At 40.1% G+C, this 22296-nt stretch overlaps 1 pseudogene; it reads right to left on the bottom strand.

Moving 5' to 3' along the window:
- Window positions 1–10562: 10562 nt before the first annotated feature.
- Window positions 10563–11094, bottom strand: LOC110329202 (annotated as a pseudogene).
- Window positions 11095–22296: the final 11202 nt, after the last annotated feature.

Here is a 22296-nt window from a genome sequence, read left to right as displayed (position 1 = left end):
AGACCATACTAGAATACTTTGGCCCTCTGGGGCCCAATGACTCTGTGAGTTGATTCCAGGTCTAGACAGCTACAATTTGACCAGTTCCACACAAACTTTTCCTTTTATAAGCTCTTGGTTAAAAATGTTAAATACAGTGATATTCAAGGGAAATATTTTAGGCTTGCTAGTACAGATTTTAATTTTCTTTAAAGAACTTTAAGAGCAAACAGACAAAATTTCCCTACCCCAAACACATAGAGAGACCTGATTCAGATGACAGGTCTGTGGGTGAGCCTGGAAGACAGTAGCTTGGGTAGGCAAAACCCCACAGGCTCTCCCTGCTACAGACAAAGAGCTGGTCTCCATGGTGACATAAAATAAAACCCTAAGAACAGCCCACTTGTGCCAATATTACAGTAAAATTTTATTTACATATACAGTTGGTAGGCTACATTGTTCTCATGATTCTAGACTACCAATCCGTGATCTGAAGCTAACCCAGTAATTAGGTAATATCTGAACTATAAAACAAGAAGAAAGAAGAAATAAAGCCCGAGCGTGGAAGCTAGAAAAAGACTAACGCTGTCCCAGGAACATTTCTGCCTGTCTGGGATCACATTACGTGAAAGGTAACTGTGCTTAGACCTTACAGATCTTAAAGTAGAACTATAGAACCTAAAGTTTTTAAACAAGACACAGAGTCATGGTGAATACACAATAAAGAATATAAGAATAAAATCAAACATCATACCAAAAATCAAGCAATCAAGGAAGGAAGGAAGGAAGGAAGGAAGGAAGGAAGGAAGGAAGGAAGGAAGGAAGGAGAGGAAGGAAAGAAGGGAGGGGAAAAATGATGGAAAGCCAAGATCTGACAAGTATTGAAAACCATGGAAACCACACACAGATGAAAAGACCTTCTATGTAACCTATGAGTCACATTAGCCTGGAGAGAAAAATTTAACTATCTTAAACTTAAGGGGAAGAACACAGAACAAAGGGTGCTGGAGAGAAGGCTCAATACTCGGAGTGCTTGCTGCTCTCCAGAGGATTCCAGTTTGATTCCCAGCACCCACGTGAAGCTGCTAACAGCCACCTGGAGCTGGAACTGCAGGGAACTTGACTACCTCTTCTGGACACCAGGGACACCTGTACTAGCATGTGTACACACACACACACACACACACACACACACACACACACCCATACACATAATTAAAAAGCAATTAAAAAAATCTTAAAATCTTAAAATAAAATACAGAGGCCAGGGGATTGACTCAGAGGTTAAGAACACTTGTTCTTGCAGAGGACCCAGGTTCCGTTCCCAGCACACACACACACACACACACACACACGATAGCTCACAGTCATCCAGGGGATGTGACATTGTCCTCTGACCTTGGCAGGCACTAAGCATACAAGTGGCACATACATTCACAGACAAGCAAACCAATGAATGAATAAATAAATACATAAATACATCAAAGATAAAAACTAAACATGCATATATTAGATACCAGGCTCTCCCACTAAGGCATTTAATCACGAATTTAAAAAGGAGACTGTCTACACTATGCCTTCTTTATGAATATCTTCAGGCTTTTCTTTTCTTTGTTACTGCCCCAAACTAGAAACAACTCAAGTCTATAACCAGATGAATAAATACATTTTGGTATATTCATACCAGAAAACATTACCTATAATAAACAAATTCTGATATGTTCATATAATTTAATATCTCTGCAATGAAAAAGAAAAGACTATTGATATGCCAATAAAACAGCAAAATGGATGAATTTCAAGCAATTATGTTAAGGGAAATCATCTAGGCAAAGGGGGATGCATATGATTCCATTTATGTAGAAATTTTTAAAAAACAAACTTATTTATATTGACAGATATATGTGGAATGAAGAATACAGGAAGCAGAAGAGATGAATTATAAAAAAGAAAAAAACAACAACAAAAATAAAAGCCTCAGCTTTTAAACTACAGCTATGCTCACTCTCTTGGTTATGGTGATAATTTCATTGGCACATGAATATGTCAAAAATCTATCAAAACCGTGTACACTTTTAAACACGTGCAGTTATTGCATGTCAATCTCAATAAAGCTGTTAAAAATAAAAACGATTCAGGAAAATTCATGTGAATGTGTGCCATTTGAGGTGGCTTCAAGTACTGTCTTGATGCAGCATGCATGTATCCACAGAGCAGGAGCCTCTCCCGTTTTTCCCAAGCCCACACAGGGGTGGGCTTCTAAGGAGGTGAACTTGATGATACAAGCCTTAGAAAAGGCTGAAAATAAACAGAATCCTGAAGAGCAACTATCACCCCTAACCTTCATAGCGAGCATATCGCCACATGTTTATCAGTCTCTCCATAGACCACAATTACCATCAGCGGTGTCAGTTTCCTCTAACCCACTTTTCTGTTATGTCACAGGGTCGTTTTCAAAATGTGGTCATGTCCACTATTAAGATGCTGCGTTACCCAGCCATACGTTGTTTTCACTTCTTACCTACAACAAAAACTCAGACCGGGCAGTTTTATCATGGCTTACTCTAGATCTAGAGGGAGAGAAAGAAAAAAAAAAAATAGACATGGCATATTTGGCAGCCAGAACAGCTAGGGACACAATATGATGCTGCAGCCGGCTGTGCCTGCCAGTAGGTACACACCCCTGCTCCCTCAGGGTTTGGATGCACAGCAGACCATACAGTGTCATGATTCACTCCAATAAAAAAGGGGGCCAGGCCACAGACATACAGAGGAAAATGTCTAATTCTGCAGCCTATCCACATCCGTTCAATTACGTTAGCATTCACAAGCAATAAATTAAATTGAATGTCCTAATGATATTTGCCATTCCTGGCTTTCAGTTGATTTCCTTAAAGAATTAGCATTCCCTTTTTCTAATTTCAGGGAATATTAAGGATGTTTTCTAGGCAACTAAACCCAGTATTTGAATGCTTCCTCCCACGAGGCAATCTCAGAGTGCCCACCACCCATTTGGTAATTCTGGGGTTGGAGGTTATTTAAACTGATTTTCAGCTTAGTGTTGGGGGTGAGGCTCATGAGTGTTTGGTGTTGCTACGCCACCTTTCACCCAGGAAGAAACCCCAGTGTCCTCATGGTCTGCCACTCTTGGATGGCCTAGGAAAACGTCTGTGGCTAGCAGTCACACAATAATCCTTGGCAAGTGATTATGATGATTCGGAGTCCTGAGTCTCTAATGCCTACCTCCTCTCTTTGGTTTATTATTATTACTGCTGGACCTTCATTCCCCTGGTTAGCCTGCTTATTATTATTATTTTTTAAAGCAACAGGAAGTTGCTATTGTCTATTTGGAGCTGAATTTCTTTAGGCTTAGTCTTCTCGTTGCTAAGTTACAAAAGGCAGAGAGAAAACATTGTATCTAGCCCTTTCTGAACGTCAACTTCCCTTGGACCCTGGCTGGTCAGGTAAGTGGAATTTTCCAGTGCACATGTCCCTCGGTCTTCTCATCCTTGATTTGGCAGCTAATTGGCCTGTCATCCTTCACTCTGAAGAACTTATTTGCAGTGTATGAAATGCTTCTAAAAAGTAAGATAACGAGGCCAAAATCAATACGCTTTAAGAGAAATTATAAGTTGTCCTCTTCCCTTTACCAGAAAGACAGTATTGAGGTGATTTGATGGCAGCATGTCTGTACTGCTCTTAAGAGACAGAATCCGTTTGCACAATTGTCTTAGCCACAGACTCTTAAGTGTATTCTTTACAATGCAGTTTTTCTTATGTGGCTTTCTGGATGCTATTAATAAAATCAACCACAAGGTCTTTGTTTGGTAGCTTATTAGGCATTTGAACAACTCTGGTTTGAAATTTGCTTCATAATATATTTGTCCAGTAACTTAAGGACCAACAGAATACAAGACATCTCCAGGCCTCTCTGAAGCCCCATTTCTTGTTAGTGATTCAGTACTGGCATATACAACAGTTATTTACAGACCCTCAAATATCTTGAGCTCAAACTCTCCCAGATGCATACAAACTCAATAACCTTGATGTTTACTCAATGACCTTGAAGCACAGAGGAAATTCCGCTGACCATGTCTGAGAATGGGGCCAAGTGGACATTTACTAAGAAGAGGGGTGCTTTGGGTGGTAGTTACAGGGGGAGAGATAATACACCCCAAACTTCCCTTCCAAAACATCAATAATACATCAGCCTTACCTAAATGTATTTACATTCTTTGTGAGTCTACTTACATGCTCAGGCTTCATGAAGTCCTGGATAATGTATCTGAGAACCACTGTTAAGTGGTGGGTTGTACTGCTTGTAGGAAACAGAAATGGCATGAGATGAGTCATTGAGGCAGATGCACTGTGCCACAAAACAGATCCAAAGTCTCTCAGAGCCAACCTGTGTACCTGCCCCAGCCCCTCCCACTACTGCAGAGCATCTGGTGATACCCAGCCTCAGTGGGCAGAGGAAAGCACGCAGCTCTTGCCCTGCCATCTGCGTTTTCTATCTCAATTTATAATGCACATTGAAGCCAGAGCTAATATGCTCTGCCTGATGGGCTATGCAAGCCCTTAGCCTTTTGTTAAGAAGGAAAATTATTATTGTAACTTCTTTAGAGAGAAACGGGTGCATTTTCTATTTTGTATGAGGCCACATTCTACTAGGTATAAGCCAAGAAAAATAAAGCAGGTTTGGTTTCCAGGCCTTGGGAAATAGTGTGGTGGGTAAACGAGGGTAGATAAATAGAAGTCCACAATGGATCAGAGCTGGAACAAGTTAAGAAGAGGCATCAGAAAATTAATAAGAGAGGATTAGATGTTTGCAACATGCACCAGAGCTATGGAACCCTGTAAGTGCCACAGTTGGACAGATGGATGAGCACATAAAGGCATCGAGAAGAGACGGGAAGAGCGAGGAGAGAGAGACTGAACAAGGGCATTCCACATATGCCCAGGAACTGGGAGAATGCTCAAAGGAGTCTACGACTTCCTTCTAAATCCAATAACATTAATGAATGGATGAGCTGTGTGCTGTACATTTGATACTAGAGGAAAATTCATACCAGATGCCACATTCTTAAAAGAGTCTGATATGGAAAAAAAAAAAAACCTGCAAAGGAATATAAAAAGATCTGCAGTGAAAACCGAAGAGAGAGAGCAAACCGAACCTACAGGGAATCTAAGTCAGGGAGACACAAGGGACAGAGGATCTGAGGAACAGAGATCTCTAGAACAGACCTCAGGAGCTAGGGTACGATATGAAGTCTGGCCACTGAAGCCTTTCTTGTTCTCCAGGGCACTCCTGTGGACCGTCTAGTTTAGGGACTGCTGATATACATTACACCTCACGTGGCTACCAGATCAAGCTCGTAGTCATGGTTTTATTTTTTTAATAAAAGATCAACATTCTTAATTGGGTAGCTGTTCTCTCTTCTTTTATGCATTTTCCTATTTGTTGGCAAAGAGGGAACCGTCATAGTCAAACATCGCTCCTGCTCCGAGACTTAGGCTGTAACCTGTACATTAAAGCTAATGCCATCTCAGGGCCAGGATGCAGAGCAGTTGGTAGGTTGCTTACCTAGCATATATTAAGCCATGGGTTTGATCTCCAGTACCACGTTAACTGGATCTAGTAAAACATGAGTTTAATCCCAGTATTTACAAGGCAAAGGCAGGAGGATTGGAAGTTCATGGTCGTACTCAGATATACAGTAAGTCCATGGCCAGTTTGGGATATGCAAGACAAACAATCAATCTCTCTCTCTCCCTTCTTCAATCTCTCCTCCTCTCTCCTTCCTGCTCTCCATCTCTCTGCACACACACACACACACACACACACACACACCCTACTTATAGTTTTACTTTAAATATAGTTTTATGGTACTGGTGATTAAACCCATGCTAAAAGCTATATACCAAGATATCCTTGAAAGATGGAATGAAGCAATTATTTATAAGGCATGAAATCATGCTGCTTAGCACATATGAAATACAGAGTCATAGTACAAGTGGAGCACTTTCATTACTTTCTGACAGCTAAGGTTAACAGTCTCCTTTGCTCCCCAAAGACCTTCTCCATCTCTTTGTTAGCACTACCCTTACAAATGGTAGCTGTGGTGTTTTGAATGACGATGACCCCCCCCCTTAGGTCCTTATATTTGAATCTGTTGACCCTCAGTTGGTGGAACTGTTTGGGAAGGATTAGGAGCTGTGACCTTGCTGAGGAGGTGTGTCACTAGAGAGAGGCTTTGAGGTTTCAAAAGCCCATACCATTCCCAGTTAGCTCTCTCTACCTTGTGATTATGTCTCAAGGTGTAAACTCCCAGCTACTGCTCCAGCACTATGACTGTCAGCTGCCATGCTCCCCCCCACACACACACAAGATAGTCATGGACTAACCCTCTGAAACTGTAGACTCCCACTACAGTCTTTCTTTTTTTTCATTGCCTTTCTCATAGTCTCTAGCCACAGCAATTAAGACATCAACTCCTTCTAAGCTTTCTCTAGGGGTAGAGACTAGCTGGGAAGCACTTTCTCCTCCATCAGAGCCATACCTATCTAAAGTCACATCTTCTCAGAATCCTTCCCACAAGGTCTCCGTGTGCCTTGTCCTAAATGCTCCCCTCCCATTTTAGCATTCCTAAGGACAAGCCCATCCTAGATTTGCTTGGTCTTGACTGTCTTGCCTCTTCATCTCACTGTGCATGTTAAATAGTGTCTGCCTTGACCTTTCAGGTAGTGCTTGGCTTACTGACAGCTGTCTAGGAAGAGCTCCTTGTTTGTGCAGACCTGAGTCACAACTCGTGTCAAGTAGACGCTCAGAAGACTCCAAGCTTCTTGAAGACAGAGCTTGACCAGGATGTACATGTCCATAAATGACCAGAACATAAATGCCCACAGGACTTAATACTTAATAAATAAGTAGTGCATGTGAGTTACCATAATAAAATGCCACTGGCTGGGAGGCTTAAACAACAGAAATTCACCTTCATAGTTCGAGAAGCTATAAGTCTGAGATAGAAGTATTAGAAGGGTTGGTTTCTTCTGATATCTCTTTCCTTAGCCTGCAGATGTCTTTGCCTTCTTGTGATGGTACAAGGCACCCCATCATATAAGAAGCAAGTTCACACTAATGGCCCTTTTAATTACTTCTTTAATGGCCCCATGTCCAGTTATTGTCACACTCTGAAGTACTGAGAATTAGAACTTCAAAATATGAATTGAACAGGTAATGGGAACATGATTCAATCCACAGTGATGCTTAATAATTATGGTGACTGGATGGCCTTGTGCGCATGTCCCACTGCCTACCCAGCATCACTACTTAGCACAGTCTGCTATCTATTAAGCAGATATCACATAATTTTCTCAGGTGGCTGTGGTAAGAAAATGAGTAAGTTATAGTTTCTGGCAGAAGGAACCTATATTTTAATGGAAGAAACCCCTGCATGAAATATTGAGAAATAGGAAATAAACTGGTTGAAAATATATAAGTCAAAAGAAAATGTAGCCTGGCAGGTAGTCCAGGAAAGGCTTCCCTGAAGTGACCATTTCTGAAGTGAGTTATAAGAGATGAGAATTTTATTTCATAAGGAGAGAAAGACAGGAGTGACCTGCTGTTAGTGTTAAATAATTAAGTCATCTTCAGGGTGGTAAGTGGATTTAAGGCATTGTTAGAGACATGAGGGAAAAGAACAATAGAGACCCATTTCCCTTCATTCATGGGTGGGATGAAGGAATTTGCTCAGTGGTAGTGGGAAGAAGTCAGTGAATGTGAGAAACATAAGGTCTCACCTACATGGTTTAATAAACTGCCTGTCTGAATATAGGGTAAGGGAGAAGAAACATGTAGGATCACCTGAAGAAATAAAGTATTGAAACTTCATGTTCATGTTTTAACACTACCACCACCACCAGTACACAGGAACCTGGGAGATGTGCATCTGGAGGGCCATTATATCAGGACCTCTGAAGACCGGGCCTGGGAACCCATCACCAAGGCCCTTGGGTGACTTGACTGTAATATGACCAAGAGGCCCTGTTCAAAGGACCATGACATTTCTCTTTCCACATGGGAAGATACATATTTTTTTAAAAATAATTTACTTCTTTCCAGCTCATACTGAATTATCAATGTCCAAGTTCCTATGATGGAGGAGGAGAGAGGTAAGGGGGGGGGAAGAGGAAAAGAGAGTTGTAGGGAGAAAGAGGAATGGAGGAAGAAAGAGAAAGAAAAGAGAGAAGAGGGAAAGAGAAAGATGGAGGAAAAGAAAGCTGAAAAAGAAGGCAAGGAAAATGCCCATAAAAGAATAATCTCTATTGATTAGAAAAAGTATTAACTCAGATTTAATATATGACCAAGGATTTAGAAAATGTTTTCTAGAAAATTTGTATCTGAAATGCAGTATAAGCATTGTATAGACAAGTGACCATGTTTGGAGAGCTGTATTTGAAAACAACAGATTGATCGATTGATTTTTAATCATCCAATATCTGACCTATTTATACTAAAAGAGAGGCTGCATTAAAATATCTAACTGGTCAATATCCCAATCAATGATTTTGTAAAATCCCACAGTGGAATCCATAATGGTGACCCCAACGCAATGACCTTTTGAGTAGTCGCCTGCTTTCACAGGTCATTTCTAATCAGCTTGATAGAAAATGTTCAGGTCCAAAACCAAACGATTCCAGCCCTGGAAAAAAATCATTATTAGTTAAGTAATTAAACAATCCCTTACTTATTAACTTTTCGGGTCCATTGGTCATGCTTGAGAACACCAAAATTGCCTGGCAATTATATAAATTATATTTCTATTCCCTGTTTAGTAGTTACTGAAAACCATATTTTCATAAAGAATAGGTTACACAGGGACACAACCTTCAAAGTGAGGAAAGTAGGTCAGGGTGAAAAATTTGCCTGAGGAAGACTGCTAACTCTGAAAACACACTGAGAGTACAAAACACCGAGTGCAATGAAGAACCGTCATGGGCTGCAGGGATTGCTTGATATTTAAGTGATAAGCACGCTCAGATCATATACATAGCATGTATTTATCACTTAAAAAGTAAAACAGAGCCAGATGTGAGGAAACCTGTAATTCTAGCAGCCAGGAAGCTAAGGCATGAAGATCATGAACTTGAGGTTAGCCTGGGCTATATAGCAAGACCCTGTCTCAAAAAATCAAGTATCGGAAGTATAGCTCAGTGGTCAAATATTTGTCTGTCAGTTGAAATTACCTGGGTTCCTTCACATCATTTAAAGCAGTAATTCTGTTTGGAATTCATTGGGACATATAGTTGAAATGTACACAGGAGGATATTTGTCACAAAGTTGTGCATAATAACAAATGAAAACAAGCTAAAAATCTATTATTATTGATGAAAACAATAATTTGGAGCTGGGGGAATGGATCAGTGGGTAAAGGTGCTTGCTGCCAAACCTGATGACCTGAGTTTAATCCCAAGAATCCACATAGTAGGAGGAGAGGAAAGACTCCCAGGTTGTCTTCTGACCTCCACACGTGTGCTGTATGTAGTACACACACACACACACACACACACACACACACACAATTTTTTAAAAAATAAGGAGATAGAGAAACAAGCCAGCTAAGACATTTGTTCTTGTATCGGATCAGAGTTTGTATGTCACCACTCATGCCAGTCAGCTCCAGCTCCAGGGGTCCAATGCCCTCTTCTGGCCTCTACAGGCACTTACACACGGCAGCATGCATGCTCACATACAACACACACACACACACACACACACACACACACACACACATAGAAAAATAACTAAATCTTTACAACTATAGTAAGAAATGCCTTTGCATTACGTAGAAAACATACTTTCATCATATATACATGTTTTGATCATATATACATAGATTAGCTACTCTTACATATAGGAAATATATACTGATATTAGAAATGCATATATATACATATATAACTATAACTATATATACATATATATGCTAGGGATTGTGGCTCCAAAGGCAATGAGAGAAACTAGTCTGTGCACAAACCCAGTTCTGCATGTGGTTTGGTGCTTACCTTTATTTCAATGACAGTCCTCCCAAGGTTACAACTGAATGTGGCCCTCTACTAGGCATGGACCCCCAACTCCACATCCACCTGTATAAGCCAGTGCCCTGTACTACACAGACACAGGAAATGCTCATCAAGAGTTGGAAGTAAGAAGCAGTGGAAGTCAAGGTCAGCAGCAGCCTTGGCTCTGTTTTCAGCTCAGAGCCTTGCCCAGCCCTGGCCTGGCAGGTGTGACTGCCCTTTGGTGGGAAGCCATGCTCTTCTCTTCCATCAGCTGCCCAGAAGCAGCATACAGCTCAGCCTTTGTCACCAGCTCAGCTGCACACCAACCCTACCATTCCCCAGTGTCACACAACTTTCTCTATTCCTCTATGTCACCATCTCTCTTGTGTCTTTAAAAATATTCATCATTTCATACATTTATATGCTGAGTTAGGGATATTTTCATCTCCATTATCCTCTCATAGGTCACCTCTCCTACACTTTGTTCCAGTAACTCCTTTCCTATTTTGATATTTTTTTTTGTAAGTTGGAAAATAACTTTATTTGTTCTAGGGCATTGGCCAGAGTCCCCTTAGAACTTCTGAAACTACGTCTTGGTGCCAGCAGCCTTGGTGCCTTAAGCTCATTGAATTGAACAGTCTTGCTCAGGGGCCTGCACTCTCCAACAGTGATAATGTCTCCGATCTGTACATCCCTGAAACAGGGGGACAGGTACACAGACATGTTCTTGTGACACTTCTCAACACAATTATATTTTTCAGATGTAATGGAGATAGTCCCGGCGGATGACAGTGGTCCTCTGCATCTTCATCTTTGTCACAATACCAGACAAGATCTGACCTCGGATGGAGACATTACCAGTGAAAGGGCATTTCTTGTCTATGTGGGTGCCCTTGATGACCTCTTTGGGCGTCTTGAAGCATAGACCAACGTTTTTGTATTACCGAGGGAGTTTTAGCTTGCTGGTTTCTCCCAACAAAACACACTTCGCTTCTTGTTTTGAAAGATTGTAGGCTGCTTTCGGTAAGCACGTTCCATCAGAATGTCTGCCATTTTCCTGGCAGCCCGAGAAAAGGAGAGGTAGGCCCACTCCCAGCTTCCTCATTCCCTACTTTGATATTTTTATAGTGTCCATTTACTAGCTTGCCTTGGCCCATTGTGAGAGCATTTTCAGAACAAAAGAACCAAATCTTATCCATGTGCTAATTTCAGGTGCAGCCCATCACAGACTGCCTAGCAGGGGCCCAATAGATGCCAGCAGTGAAGGAGAAGACAGTTGCAAGTCTAGCCAGAGCTTGACTGTCCAGCTGTCATCACTATGCCCACGAGAGCTTCCCACTCTCCAAGTTCTCCTGCAGCTGACCTGGCCTTGCTTCCCAACTGGCTTAGGTACTTTGTAGATGCCAAGTTCACATAAAGTGTGGCTTGGAGATAGTTTACTTCCCAAACATCAGGATATTTAGTGCTGCCCCCCTGACCCCGTTCTATGTCCTCTGACTACCCCAAAACTTCTGTTTTCAAACAAAACAAGATAAAAACCCAGTTTAAAGTCAGGCCAAAGCTGATGACATTTGTCAGGTATCCAGACACACAGCATTAGGAAAGGACCAAGTACCAGTACTCCACACTACATCCTGCCAGCAGAGTTTACCCAGATCCACTGCTCCTTGCATTAAAGGATCTGACCCTGAACTGTCAGCCATGGGTTTCTAGGTAGACTTATGTCAATCAAGCCCTGGGTTTCCCAGAATACAAGCTCTTCCTAAACAAGGAGGAAGGATAGAGATGGGAGGTTACATATGCTAACAGACAAGCAGTATTTTCATTGAGGTTTTTCTCCAAGACTTAGGAGTAAAGAAGCATTGGGCCATGGCCCCTAATCTGGGCACTCTGAGAAGCAAGGTTCCCATTAGCAAGCAGCAGCCTCAGAACACTACTTCCTAGTCCTTCCATGGGGAACAAAGACCAGAGATAGGAGACACAGGGACAACCTTCATCTCCATGTTCATTCTCCCCCTGGTCCCCTCCTCGGCCAGCACAGCTTCACTTCTGAGGAGAGATTTTTCTAGAAATGGTAAAAGCCATCAGATGGCCTTGTATTATTCATCTTTAAAGAGAGGGGTAAGAGAACAAAGAGGCAAGCAGGGAAGGAAGGGGATTCAGCTTTAAGCTGCCCACTGCTAAGGAGTATTTAAGGAACTGACATCATTCTATTGACTAGAATGTTGTAGCTCCGTTAAAATGATCTGAAGATTCTGCAGCAACATGGGGGATGCTATTCTGTGACTTCGGGGGAAAAATCTAGAATACTTCACATTAAAACCACACAGTTTTGGGAATGACAGGAAAATATAAACTAAAAATAAAAATTATCAAGCCAGTCAGATGGAGAAAACTACTATTAATGTGAATGCTTCCATGAAGTCAGTTTTGATCCTGTATATGTGTGTGTGTGTGTGTGTGTGTGTGTACATACACAGACATGTATTATCACAAAATTAAATTGAAATTTGGTACTATATGGTTATTTTTACATACTTTCCTTTCTATATAGTATTTTAATCTTTAAATACGGCTTTATACCTGCATAGAAGTGATCACATCAACATCCTAACTTATTTGGTTGGAACATATGAAATGGAACATGGTTCAATGTTTGTCAACTCTAAGTGATCTCATGTGGTTCAGTCTATCATTTATCAATGACCATTTAGAGCAGTTGAATTGTGCTCATTAAAATAAAACCATTATGAATAAGTGTTCGATGCCTCCAGCTTTATTTTAGATACAGCTCTAGAAGAATAACGTATAGCTTTGCAGATGTCACAGTCCCCCAGATATTTTTGCATATCACCCTTAAGAAGCCTTGTACCAGTTTCCGCCCTGCTATGCGCATTGTGTTGCTTCTACTCCACTCTCAATGCAGGGAACACCTTTATATTTTTCACATAGCACAAAACCATCGAGAGCAAACTACAGTCGGTACTTTCTTGCCATTTAGGGCAACAATCTATCAGAGTAGTTGTGAACAATTTTGCTCATCAAAGCTCATTGGTATCGATAGAAACGATCTTCTTTTGAAGATGTCTGTGCAGAAGAGAGATAGGAATGAGCTCTGAAGTCAGAAGGAGGGGCAGTGAGAAGAGATTCTGAGGCAAAGTAAAAACAGCAGTGGGAAGAAACAGTCAGAAATGGAAGTACATGGCTTAAGTTCATAATTGTTATGATTTGAGGAGATAGAAGTGATAAAGGCTCTCCTCTACCTCTTGCCCTCCTCCTCAGCAACAGCTTCAAGACAAAAAGAGAATGAAGCTCAAGAGCATGATGGTCAGAGAAGGGAGCTTTGAAAACTGGTTATTTGTGTGCCCACTAAGGTCTCAGTCTTGGTCAAAGTAGCCCCTGGATCTCATTGAGCGTGCACTGCCCTGGAGAGATACGAGACCTGGTTATCCCCAAACTATGATGACATAGTAAATTAAAGGCTGGAGGATCAGAAACTATAAAAAAAAAAAAAAAATGGACTCCCTAGAAAAGATGCTGGGCTAGAACAACCTCTGTGTGGTCCGGTAAAGAAAAGTGTGGGTAGAAAACACAGAAAATCTTTGGTTATTCAAAGACAGGGAAAAAAAAAAAAAGAGGAAATGATGTGTAAATCCACAAAAACAGTAACAGAGTTGCTGAAAAGCACCAAGAAACAAGAAATGTAACAGTCCAAAATGAAGAAGAGTTCAACACAGCTCTCGCTATGCATATCCCTGGTATGGGAGGAGGAAACAGAAGCCTTTATTCCAAAGAATTGGAGTTTGAGCCCACAAATGTGATTGGGTTACTATGAAGATTTTTGAATAGTATTAGAAGCAAAATATTCAAACCAACAGATGTGTAAATCACCGGACGAGAAACAAAAATACATAAGAGCAGAGCAGCATGCATCCTTCAAAAGATTGCCACTCTTCAACTACTAAATCCAAAAATAGAAATGGTGAAAAGCTAGACAAATATCTCAAAAAATACACTAGCAAAAAAATAACCAGTGACCTCAAGAGCACATGGGCAGATGAATGGAGTAATGAAACAAATCCAGAACATGGAGAGGAGAGGCAGCAGCTAGAGGAGATAGTCAACAAGATGCTTTAGAAATTAGCAGTATGGATGGAGTCGAAGGTCAATAATAGATGAGTTTTTCAAGAACGCTGATTTTTTTTTTTTTTTTTTAAATCTTGGGAGGAAAACATCCAAAAATGTTGCAAATAAAAACACAACAAATCAAAAATATACAAATAGACTTGACTAAGTAAGAAAAAAGCATCCAGGACAAGGCTAAGAAGTACTACATTCAAACATTGAGTGCGACTGCCCACAGTCACACTCGAACTGGGTACTCCTGAAAGGCGGGGTGGGGCTGAAAGAGATTAGACTTCGAACAAGGAAGGAGGCTAAGACAACATAGCTGATCAAAGCCCACGAGTTTACTGAGATTCTGAGCTTATATAGAGGAAGGAGGCCCATCTCCCACCAGTTCGTTCTTGATGCCCTTCGCCAGCTGAAGGTGATCTGCAGGATGCTGTCTCCAGAAGATCTCAAGGGTCTCAGCAGGTAGCGATAATGTTTTGGAGGAAAGCAGTGGCAGGTGTATACAATAGAACCTGCTTTGTAAGTCAGAAGGTTCCACCCCAGTTGGTTTCCGTGCTTAGTGGCAACAAGGTCTGAATCAGCCTGTTTCAAGGCTGGGGGAGGCAACAAAACATCAATAAAGAAAAGTAACATGAACAAACATGACCACAACCTACAAGAACTCTAAGAATATGACCAGAAGGCCTAACCGAACCATCCATGGAATGGAAGGAACTGAGCCCCAAACTAACCTCTCATGGGCTAGTCAGTGAAATGATAGTGATCAACTTTCCAAATAGAGAAAAAATGACACTTATAGCCCCAATAGACAGGACAAGAGTAGATCCTCTCTGCAACATATGATGATCAGCAAAGAAACAACAGTAAAGGCTACGAGGTGAAAATCCTGATTAGTCATCAAAGTCAGAAGCATTGGGATAGCATTAGGTCTGTCATCGTCAACCTTCAAATCCAGGAGAACATGGGATATTCATTTCAGTCCCCTAAAGTAAATAAGTGCTAGCACGGTTCTTAGATCTAGCAAAACACAAAGCCACCTTTTAAAGTTGACAGATAAATAAGGACATCTCAAGATAAGCACAAACTAAACCAGTTCCAAACCGCCAAGACAGACTCCAGAAGATACTATATACACTGGAGAACAACAATCTCAAGAACCCAGGGAAGAATAAATCTTAGGAAAGAAACGGCCTACAGAAGGAGTACTGGAAAGGAAACATCATGTTCAACACTGTAAACCCGCAAAGTCCTAATTTAAAATAAAGGGGCAAGGGGAAATGTAAAGGACAAATAAACGATAATCCAACTAACATTATTGGAAGTAGCAAGCCTTGTCTAACAACAAATATAAATGATCTCGATGATCTCAAGTCACTAACAAAGAGATACAGATTAAGCAGGTGTCCAACTGAGTTAGCAGTGACCAGGCAGCAAGGATGGGGTCAGAGATGAAAGGGGCAGGAGAGTACTGGGACTTCAGGAACAGAACTGAGGGAGTGGAGAGTTCTGCAGACAGGAGGCCCACTAGTTGACATCCTTGGCAGGTCTGCTCTTTACAGAAGGGAAACAGAGGTAGAGGAGTGGATGGGGGCCGAGGGGGGGGAGAGGAGGTAGGGGAAGTGCTGAGTGGAGTGAAGGGAGAGGAAACTGCAGTCAGAATGTAATGTATGACAGAAAAATAAAGGAGATTATCTAACCTGATTAAAACACTAGATCCAGTTGTGTGGCTTGGTCTTCTTGTGAGACTTTGAACAATGGGTGGAGGGGGCCTTCTCTAACTCTTTTTCCTGTTTTTGGGACCCTTTCCCTGATAGTAGGATTGCCTCATCCAGCCTTAAAACACGGGAGCTGCCTAGTCTTCCTGCAAACTGACATGCCATGTTTGATTGGAATCCATGGGAGGTCTGGCCTTTTCTGAAGAGAATCTGAAGAGGAGGAGTGGATAAGGGAGAGAAGGGAGTGCAGGGGTGGAGGAGGATTGGTAGGAAAGAGGAGAGGGGAAACTATGGTTGAGATGTAAAAAAAAATTTTTTTAAGAAAAAGAAAACTAGATTCAACTTTATGCTATCTCTGAATACATGTTCAGGACACCCACAATTTGATGGTCAGAGGATTAAAAATCAATTTATCTATCAAGCATAAGATAACATAGATACTCCAGTTTCTAAGAAAAGAGATTCCAACCTTCAAAATTAGTCAAAAGAGATAAGGAGCCACTACATAATAATAGAAGGAAAATTCCATCAAGACTATATGAAAGCAATTGTACCCCCCCCCCATTTCATAAAAACACTAATGGGCATTCCAAAGTCAGATAGATCCTGAGACAATAATAGTGGATGGCATCGATAACCCATTCTCATTATCTGATAGGCCATTCAAACTAAAGGTCAGCTAACAGGGCATAAACTACATCTGAGATCAAATGGACCTGTCATATGTGTAAAGAATATTCCAATCTAGTAGATATGAAGTTCATATTCTTCTTAGCAGAATTGTCCTTCAACAAGATCATATTCTAGGTCAAAGAAAACCTTAAACTACAAAGGAATCTAAATAACTTCTTATATCTTCTCAAATCATAGTGAAATAAAACTAGAAGTCAATAGAAAAAAGATACATGCACGCAAATACTTAGTGACTGATGCATGTACTAATAATTTGACATGGATGTCTCACATAAACAACATAATGATATACCTGGAGGTCTCAAATAAATAGCTTAATGATATACCTTTTGTTCTTACAGAAACAAGAACAAACCAAGCCTCAAATAAGAACAAGCAATAGATGGCAAGAACTAATAAATATCAAGACAGAAAGTAAAGATATAGAAGAGAAAAGTATACAGAATCAAAAAGTTGGTTCTTTGGGAAAATGAACATGATTGGCATAGTCTTTTAGCCTATTCTGACCATATTAAAGAAGAATCAAATTAATAAATTATCAATGAAAGAAGATGTTACAACAGAGTCCACTAAAATCCAGAAGATCATTAGGGAATATTTTGAAAAATCTATATTTCAAAAATCTGGAATCTCTGGAAGAAATGGATAAATTTCTCTACATATGTAAAATTGTATCAAAGTTAAACTAAGAGGATGTCAATACTGTAATATACCCAAAACAAATGAAGATATTAAAGTGGTCATAACACCTCTCCCAACAAAAACAAATAGATTCATTCTGATTTCTACCAAATCCTTAATCATCTAATAGCAATACTCTGCAAACTACTCTTAAATAAAATAGAAAGAATGCTATCCAATTCATTCTGACATCAAAACCAGACAAGGATACAACACCTGCAACAAAAAGGGAAGAAAACCACAGACTGATTTCCATGTTGAACATAGTTGTAAAATTGCTCAATAAAATATTTGAAAACTGAATTCAAGAACATTCAAGACTGTAAACCATGGTTAGTTTAGTATTATTCCAGAGATAGATACAAATAGAAACGAAGAAGCCAAAACATCCTTATTTGCAGATGACATGACCATCTACTTTCAACAAAGTAACAGGATATATAATCAATATATAAATGTTGGTAGGTTTCCTACATGCCAAGAATGAACTTGACAAGAAAAAAAAATGAGGAAAATAATCATATTCACAATAGCTTCCTGGGAATACCTAGGAATAGACCTATCCAAAGTCAAAGACCTCTAGAATAAAAACTTGAAAAATCCTAAAAAAGAAATTGAAGAAGACACTAAAATATGGAAAGATGTCCCTACTCACGGTTAAGCAGAGATAATACAAAACTAGCCACATTGTTAATAGCAATCTGTAGATTCAATCTAATTCCCATCAAAATTCCAGCAATGGGGCTCACAAAACCAGAAAAAAAATTCCTTTAAAATTTGTATGAAAGACCCCAAATAGCCAAACAAATTCTAAAGAGAAACAATTCTGGAGGAATCACAATACCGTATCTCAAACTACACTATGGAGCCATAGTAGCAAACATGAACATGTAAGTAGCCCAAAACCAAAATGTATACCAAAGAACTAGAAGACTCAGAAATTACCATATCAGCAGCTACCCTGTCTCTTACAAAATTAGCCAAAATATATATTTAAAAAAAAAAAAAAAAAAAGCCGGGCGTGGTGGTGCACGCCTTTAATCCCAGCACTCAGGAGGCAGAGGCAGCCTTTATTCACTGCTGATGGATCCATCAGCTAGTACAGCCACTGTGGAAATCTGTGTGGACGCACCCCCAGATACTAAAACCACTATCAAATGAGCCAGTATAACACTCCTGTGTATATACTAGAGGACTTTAAGTTAGCATACTGCTGTCTGTACACGTGGTTGATGCTGCTCCATTCACAATAGTCAAGAAGCAGAAACAACCTAGATGTCTATCAACAGATGAATGGACATAGAAAATAAGATACACACACACACACACACACACACACACACACACACAGTGGAATTTCATTCTGTTGTTACCAATGAAATTATGGTACTCCCAGGAAAGTTAATGAAGTTAATGAAACAGTGGATCATTATGTTAAAACAACCCAGACTTAGGTATACTGTTTTCTCTCAAATGCAGAATCTAGACTTAATATATGTATCATGGGAAATAAGTACAAAGTATGACTATATAAGTACACGAATATGTCACAATGAAACACATTCCTTTGCATGTTAGCCATAAATACAATTTATTTAAAAGATGGGAGTCAGGTCATTTAAGAAGTGCCATCCTAGATTTCTACAAATTTCTTTTAAAGTAGGAAGCACCTCACCAACTGTATCAGATATTCAGCTTCACACAAGTAGAAAGTACATCACATTCTTTACCATCCTAACCATTGCCTCCTACAAAGAGAATTCTGGGAGAGCTACAGAGCCTGGGGGAGAGGGGATATGGTGGGGGAGGACTCAGTACAGCCACCAGCTGATAGAACAGCTTCTATAAAGGGAGCTGAAAAAAAAATAGCCTAAAGAAAAGGCAGAAACTCTAGCCAAAGTGACTCCAGGCCAACTAAAACATCAGACTGCATAAAAATATGGAGGTCCATCAAGGAAAAACTCTATTATGAGCAGTTGCAAAAGCTTCTTTAACCCTCAGAAACTCCCTGGTTTCCAATAAAACTCCAGACCCTCCAAGTTGGCTTGGCTAGAGAGTCGAAAGGAACACATCCCAGAGCCTTCCTGGAACCTGTCAAAGGCCACTACACAGGTTGCTACATCCCTGCCATCAGAAATGACAAACACAGTAAGCCAGCTGGTCCAGGTAAAGACTGTGCTCAGATCAATTCCTTCTCCTAGCTCATTGGCTACAAGGGCATTCAATCTGCAATAATTTCTTTTCACACATCACCAGTAACTAGGTTTTGTACTTATCAGTGGTTAATGAACTGTGCTAAAGCTGTGGACCAGGATCTAGAACTGACTAGCCTTTTTACGGTTGTCCTTTTTAGCCTCCAAGACTCCTGCCTGTCATGGGGCAATCATCTCTAAAGGCTGGAGACAGAAAGTGGAATTGAAAGCTTCTACATCAGAAAATATCAAGAATGCAGCTTCTATTTCTCAGAAGTAGTTTTTCCCCCAATATCTGAGTAAGAAGGCATGCGTGCAGAACCTTATTTGGATATAATTATTTGTTCTTTTATAGTTTCTCTTCATATAGAAGCATAAACCAGTGGTTCTTGTATTCATTTAATAAGTACTTCTTTTGCCTACAGCATATCTCCATTGATTATCATTTCCAGTACCATCGCTAAATTCATGTCTTTCATATTGCTTTCTCCAAGCTTTATAGCCCAGAATATGAATCTTTATCCAAAATAAACTTTGGAAGTTGTGAGTTCTTGGAAGTCCCACTTAAAACCTAAGCAATCACTTCCTGGATCAGTGGATCAGTAACTTCTTCAAGGACCCTTGGGAAAATATGTTCTCTGTCCTGAAATGTTACATCACAAAGTTCTAGCTTCTAAAATATTGTTACTGGAATTTTCTATATTTTATGCTTATACACCTAACCTGTTTATATGACTTTATAGGGGTATTTACAAATAAAAGCCCTAAAGCTTAAATAGCTTCATGTTTCCAAATACACTCTAAGCCCTAAGTTACTGAACTCCCACAGAAAATGCCAGTTTTCGCTTTTCTCATTTTATTTTTTCTCTATTTTTATTTTATTTTACTGAAAATGAATTTTTATCATATATCCTGATTATGGTTTCCCCTCCCTCAACTCCTCTGAGATCTTCCCCGCCTCCCCTCCCATCCAAAGCCACACCCTTTCTGTCTCCATTAGAGATCAAAGAAGTGTCTAAAGAATAATGAAATAAAATAAAATGAAAAAAGAAAAACCAAACAAACCAGAATAAGACAAAACAAACAGAAGGAAAAGCCCATAGGAAAAACATAAAACACATATGTGGACATGGAGACACACATATTTATATACTCAGGAATCCCATAACAACACAAAACTGGAAGCCATATTACATATATAGTAGACTTGTAAGGGGGAAAAATTGCCCTGACAAGGCATTATGAAACAATGTCCAATGATACCATTTAATTTGTTTTGTATTGGCCATCTATTGCTGAGCATGGGACCTGCCCTTAAGAGTGGTTTTTATCTCCCAATGAGACTCCATTGGAGAAAACCAATTTTTCCTTTGCAAGTGGTCATCAATTGGAGATAGCTTCCACCTTAGGTGGATGTGTCTGCTTCCCTTCTCAATGCTGGGATCCTATCTGGTGCAGACCTGTATAGGCCCTGTGTGTGCCACCAGCCTCTGGGTTTATATGTGCCTTGGCCCTGCTGTGTTTCTGATGCCTTATCTTGGTATCATCCATCCCTCTGACTCCTATACTCTTTTTGCCTCCTTTTCCCCAGGGAACCTAAGGAGAGGGATTTGATGACAACATCCCATTTATTTATTTTTTTCCACTGGGAACACACATAGACCCTTAATTCATGAATAGGTACCTTTCCTTTTTGCAAAGCAAGGTAATAATGAGTAATACTTGAAATGACTCTTCTGATTTTGAACACAATATAGCATTGAATCAAGATTTGATAGGGAAAAGCAAAATTGGGGTAGACATAGCAGTAAATAAGCAAAGAACGATGGGAGAATGATGAGAGACATAAAGTTTGTCATTTCAGGTCTAGAAATCACCCCCTCTGTCCTCAACACAGAGAGCAGGTTTAAAATATAACAGTGACCTTCCTGTACATCAACATCCCATGGAACTGAACGTTCCAAGGTCTCCCATTCTCAGCACACTGTCTGGCTGTAGGTCTCGCTATTTCTTCCCAAGTACTATAGGAAAAGCTTCTCTGATGGTTGTTCAGCAAGACTCTGATTCTTGAGTGTAGCAGGATGTCTTTAGGAATACTTTATGGCTATGTTCCTTTAGTTGAACAATAGTATTTGTTCTCCTAGGTCTTTGGCCTATCTCAGGTTCTTGGCCACCCAAGCAGAGTTGGAGATAGATTTCTATCTATGGAGTAAGTTTTAAGTCCAATGAGATATTGGTTGGTTACACCCACAAGTTTTATACCACTATCACTCTGATACATCTTGCCAGCATGGCGTTATTATAGATTGAAGAGTCTTAGCTGAGTTTACTTTAAACTGCTTTTGTACTTACAACATAACCAAAAGAGATCATTCCATACTCTAGCCTTCAACGGGCAGGTCAACTAGTAAACTATGTGCAATGCTTTGTAGAGACAAAACTCAATTGTTAATACAGCGATTTTTACAAACGAGAATCAAAAAGCCGAAGGTACTGGATGGAGCACGAACTCAAGCCGTAACATCTTGGAGCTGAGATTTGATAGGGCTGCTTCAGGCTGAGTTAACATTTTTTAATGTCTCTGCCTGCAGGCAGGTCAAAGTCCATGCTATGTAGATAATGAATAGAAAAGTCAAGTCTTTCATGACTAATGAACAGAATTTGAGAAAGTCACAGTTACAAGAAAGTGATCATCGGAAAGGTCAATCAAAAGAAGTAAGCCAAAAAAAAAAAAAAAAAAAAAAACTAAAACTTTGCATAAACATTTATCCCAAGAGTCTAGTTGACTCTCAAGTCACAAATGTACCTGGAAGACTCAAAGAGCTTCAGTCAAAATGCAA

This window comes from Mus pahari, chromosome 11 (genome assembly GCF_900095145.1).
Source record: "Mus pahari chromosome 11, PAHARI_EIJ_v1.1, whole genome shotgun sequence".
NCBI lineage: Eukaryota > Metazoa > Chordata > Mammalia > Rodentia > Muridae > Mus > Mus pahari.
Note: the sequence above shows the minus strand (reverse complement) of the source record. Positions and strands in the feature narration are given on the sequence as shown.